The sequence below is a fragment of the Schistocerca cancellata genome, chromosome 10, assembly GCF_023864275.1.
Source record: "Schistocerca cancellata isolate TAMUIC-IGC-003103 chromosome 10, iqSchCanc2.1, whole genome shotgun sequence".
Lineage (NCBI taxonomy): Eukaryota > Metazoa > Arthropoda > Insecta > Orthoptera > Acrididae > Schistocerca > Schistocerca cancellata.
The window spans coordinates 59,210,991-59,216,990 of NC_064635.1; positions in this window are offsets into that span (position 1 = coordinate 59,210,991).

Sequence of the window (6,000 nt, forward strand, 5' to 3'; positions counted from 1 at the left end):
CCGATGAGACCGATGACCTCGCTGTCTGGTCTCCTTCCCCAAAAACAACCAACCATCTGACAGAATTACAATGTCATCGGCGAACCTCAAAGCTTTTGTTTCTTCTCCATGGATTATAATTCCTACTCGGAATATTTCTTTTGTTTCCTTTACTGCTTACTCAATATACAGATTGAATAACATCGGGGATAAGCTACAACCCTGTCTCATCCCATTCCCAACCACTGCTTCACTTTCATGCCTCTCGACTCTTATAACTGCCATATGGTTTCTGTACAAATTGTAAATAGCCTTTCGCTCCCTATATTTTACCCCTGCCACCTTCAGAATTCGAAAGAGATTATTCCAGTCAACAGTGTCAAAAGCTTTCTCTAGGTCTACAAATGATAGAAACGTAGGTCTGCCTTTCCTTAATCTTTCTTCTAAGATAAGTCGTATGGTCAGTATTGCCTCACGTGTTCCAACATTTCTACGGAATCCAAACTGATCTTCCCCGAGGTCCCCTTCTACCAGTTTTTCCATTCGCCTGTAAAGAATTCGCCTTAGTATTTTGCAGCTGTGATTTATTAAACTGATAGTTCGGTAATTTTCACATCTGTCAACACCTGCTTTCTTTGGGATTGGAATTATATTAATATGATAATTAAAAAACAGTCTTGATCGCAAATTTCTTTTACTCGGAGTGACCGGTTTCGATCCTTGAGGATCATCTTCAGACTCCAGAACGGCAGGTGGACTTCCATGGAGCAAGCTGCGCCGACCCACGACGCTGAAGTGACTGCTCAGTTCTGGAGTCTGAAGATGATCATTAAGGATTGAAACCGGTCACTCCGATTAAAATAAATTTGCGATCAAGACTGTTTTTTAATTATCAGATGGTGTTTCAGTTGAACAGGCCCGTTTCAGACACCAAAGAAACTGTACAGCACAAATAACTCATCTAAAGAGGCACAAATAAGACAGGTTTTAGAGGGTAAAGGTCACTGCAGTTACGTTTATAGACCTTTCATCACTGATTGTGTTCCGTCGGTTCTTGGTAGAATATTTCCTACATTATGAATGAAAACACACACACATACACACATCACTGGTGTAATACTCTACAATGATTATTATTCATTTCACAAACAGGTATTCGACTTTTACGCCATCATCAGGTACGAAGGCAAATGTATGGGGCACTGAAATTTTTGTAGGATTTTAAACCGTTGCATGTAAATTCTATCTCCGTTTCCAAATACGAAACTGTTAATGTTAGATTTAGGAATAGAACGAGAGGAGTTATTTGAGTGAGAACACGGTATAGGATTAGTTAAATAAGATGAAGTAAAATGTGACACATAATACTAATGGACTAAATTACAAGCAGTTGTTCTTACAAGAAAATAAATTGAACAGTAAGTTTTGGTGACATGTTACACGGGAATGTCTGAACAAAATAGCCCTGTCTTTAGCAGGACGTAAATTACAAACAGATAGGATATACTAGTGAGATTAGGAACCTAGGTGAAGCAGCTGTGACTATGGAAAGAAATCAGAATAGGATATTCACTCTGCAGCGGAGTGTGCGCTGATATGAAACTTCCTGGCAGATTAAAACTGTGTGCCGGACCGAGACTCCAACTCGGGACCTTTGCCTTTTCGCGGGCAAGTGCTCTACCATCTGAGCTACCCAAACACGACTCACGCCCCGTTCTCACAGCTTTACTTCTGCTAGTACCTCGTCTCCTACCCTCCAAACTTTACAGGAGCTTTTCTGCGACATAAGTATTTTGTGTAATGTTTTTATGTGTGTTGTGTCTGTCTTGCACTGTACTGTAACGTCCTTTTTTAGGTAATGAGATGCTGTGACTTTCCATAATGCAGGAAACTACACATAAAGTGTGAAATTTGACGAATAAAATCAATTATGGTTTGGGTGTATGATGTCTATGGAGAATGGAGGAGGCACAGAACTTTCTAACAATAAAAAGACGACAACAATACAAGCAGAGCAACATACAAAATAACACTGTAAATGTTTCATGATAATGAGAAATCCTCGAACGCGTAGTGCTAAGGACGGAAAAACTCGTTAAGTGGTGCAGTGTTTCATTTTTTAAATAACGAACGACACAAAAACATGGATTATGGAGAATGGAGGAGGCACAGAACTTTCTAACAATAAAAAGACGACAACAATACAAGCAGAGCAACATACAAAATAACACTGTAAATGTTTCATGATAATGAGAAATCCTCGAACGCGTAGTGCTAAGGACGGAAAAACTCGTTAAGTGGTGCAGTGTTTCATTTTTTAAATAACGAACGACACAAAAACATGGATTAGGGTGGGTGAAATTAAATCAACGACTCTGCTTCTGACTTGTGGTCGGAACTTCTTGGAAGTGTTACGAGATGTTAAGTGAAGAAGCTCTGCATTATTCCTGACATTTGTCTCTCTCCTCATCAACATCCTATTTTCTTTTACGTGTTTCGATTACACACGTATGAATACAAATTTGATAAGCTTGTTTCGTTGATTTTACTAACACAAATTTTGTTGCTGATCGACAATACGTTGCAGATAATTACTACAAATGTTAAGAAACTACAATGCAGTGAATGTCCAGACATTACAAATGCTGGAAATTATCTGATTTGAAGAAAAACTGTCGCTGGTTTAGTTGGTAGGGAGTGGTACAATGTGTCCAGTGGCTACGAATCAGGTACGCAGCATAATTTGAGTAATATACTGAAAAGTGGAGATACAGGGTAAATTAATTCTAGTTTTGTAAGAAAATTTTGTATTGAACCAGAGACGGCCAAATGTAGTAGCGTCGCTTCTCAACAGCAAACTTTCATTTGCAAGAACTATGATGTTTGCTAACTGTAAAAGGAATCTCAACAGAAGTTGGAAATAATTAAGACAAAGAAAGTTGTTTTGTTACTAGTGCAATGTTCGTATTCAAAAGTGGTGATTGAGACAATGTACAGCACTCACATCCAATGATTTCGTAAAGCTAATTGCTAATGTATAATCAGTTTATTGAGTGTGTTAATTCTGAGCATTATTACTTTTCAAAGAATCAAAATACAAGTTTTAGTGGCATATTATTACTTACTCAATATCAGTTCCCATGTTATTTTTGATTAACCATTTTTTTTCAAGAACTTATTCTCTCAGTCATATTCAATTTAATTAAAATGTATGCTAAGCAACAGCCTCGCACACCAGCTGTTTGCTAACTGTTTAAAGTACTAAAGTGCGCGTCATTTATGTTGGCGGCCGAGTTTAGCTTCGTTCTGCGCATCTGACGTCACAAAACACAGTCAGCCAATGCACAGAGAACGACGTTGCCAGATCTTGACTGCAGAGCAGAGCAAGGACGAGTGTCTTCAGTTTTAGAAACGTTCAGTCATAAATAAAGTAACAGAACAAAAGCAATGTCTTGATAGCAGACTTTTTTTATGGAAAGTTTGGAAAAAGCATTCTTTATACCAATTGCTTCATATTATATTAATTAATTAAACAAAACAAGCAATAAGACTCCTAATTCAGGCGATAGCAAGGAAAGGTGTTTGTATCAATCTCATGAACCGCTTTTTTGCAATAAAGAACAGCGGTAATTGTTTATTTCCTATTGTACTTCGACGAAGTGTGAGTAATTCATAGTCATACCAACAGTGTTTGTCAGTATTTTGCGTCACCTGTTAATGAGTCCTCATGGAGTTACTCAGTATGACGAGCTGCATTAGCGTAACGGTTAAATCGTTGGGTTAGTAAGGGGAAGGCGAAGAGTTCAAACCTTGCGCTGTTTTTAATTTTTTCTTTATTTAAAAACAATATCGAAGTGTCTTACTTCACGGATTTTATTCGTTTGAATGCAATTTTTTTAAATTTCTAGTGCTTTGCCTCTTCGTAAACCCTTTCACTGCTGCAGACACGTGCTGCCCGCATTCCGCGCTGTGCGCGATTTTGTCATCACTGCACTGCTCGCCTGTGCAGACACATGATGTTCCGACTGCTTTGACACACTTATCATTCGATTTCACAAGAACTATTTGGCCCAAAAATTAGATTTTTACACATCTCTTTGACTGATACCTTCCCCCCATAAATGACTTAATTTTGTTTCGATGTTCAACCCAGTTATTGTGCAGCATTAACTGTAGTAAACCATTGCACGAAATTTTGAAGTGTTTGCAGAGGAAAAGTCCATAGAGTATACTTTCCGTATGGTCGATCTTAGTTGGCACAATGTTGAGAATGAAATGTGGACAAGATACCTAAATTTCACATAAAATTTATTGTATAACAATATCTCATTTAATTTAAGTACCACATAGGTGTCGTATGTAATATTGAGAAATATTCCGTCTTTCGCGACTGTAATAAAAGTTTTATTTAACCCGGGCGCGTTTCGATTTATTTTAAAGCACTTCAATCAATGAAAGGTATGGCACATACACAATGGTACTCATATTCTCTTTCTTGTTTTTGTTCCACAGTCGCAGTTTTACCAATGGTATTGAAATATATTCCACTTCTGCAACTGTAATAAGCGACTTATTTAGACCAGACGCGTTTCTCTCTTTTGAAGCATCTTCAGTGGACAGTTTTTTGTCTCCTCCATTTCCAAGTCACCTTTCGTAGTTTTGTGCTGCGGTAACACAATATTCAACGTTTGTGTCGGCTGATCAGTGTTTTAGCAAATAAATGCTGTTTGTGTGTGCCACACACAAAAATTATATTTGACATAGCTCAGAGCACTTCACTGATAGACGGTATATTCAAGTCCTAATGTTTTTGTAAGTCCACAGTTTTGTTTAATGTATTTTGTCTACTCCCTTTTGATTGATTGAAGTGCTTTAAAATAAAGCCAAACGTGCCCAGTGTAAATAAAACTTTTGTTACAGTCGCGAAAGACGGAACATTTCTCAATATTACATACGACACCTATCTGGTACTTGAATTAAATGAGATATTATTATACAGTAAATTTTAAATGAAATTTAGGTATCTTGTCCACATTTCATTCTCAACATTGTGGCAACTAAAATCGACCATACGGAAAGTATACTCTAAGGACTTTTACCTCTGCAAACTCTTCAAAATTTCGTGCAATGGTTTACTATATTTAATGCTGCATAATAACTGCTTTGAACATCGAAACAAAATTAAGTCAAATGGGGAGAAGGTATCAGTCAAGAAGATGTGTAAAAATCTAATTTTTGGGCCAAATAGTTTTTGTGGAATCGAATGATAAGAGTGTCAAAGCAGTCGGAATACTATGTGTCTGCACAGGCGAGCAGTGCAGTGACAAAATTGCGCACAGCGCGGGATGCGGGGAGCACGTCTCTGTAGCAGCGAAAGGGTTAATGCGGCCGTGGTGGCTTTACTTCATGAACTGCGCGCTCCCCCCTAAACGTAAGCTTGCGAACTATGCTATACTATGGCGCTGCTTCTCTTGGCGCGTACAACTGGCAACGCAGCAATCTCCCGCGTCTGGGCGGGCATGCGCGAGCTGCCAAGATAAAAGAATTGAACTATAACAGAGAGCAGTGCGAAGAGCGGTACCACTGCGCGGATGAAGGTACGGTAAGAAATTTTATTATTTCATGGTAACATTCATTAAGCACAGGGACCATTATTTTCAAAATGATCAAGTTTTGTTTTATTACCAGGGCCAATTTCAAATCATTAGTGTTGCATCAGTTTTGAGTTTTTGTGTAACGTAAATTCATGCAGTTTAGGCTTGCTTTAAGTTATTGACAGTTTACACTCTCGCAGCTAAATTAAATTTACATTCTCGCAGTACAGGGCAATGCGCATAAGTGACGAGATGAAATACACAGTCGCATGTCATTCCCAATCTAACAGTTGTGTTTAAGACTACTGCCAGTTACGTAATTTCAATCATATTTCATACATACATATTTTAATGTCTGTAACACTGTGGCATGGGTATTTCTAACTAAGCTGTATTTCTACCTAATCCGCCTCCCCTTTAAAGTGAG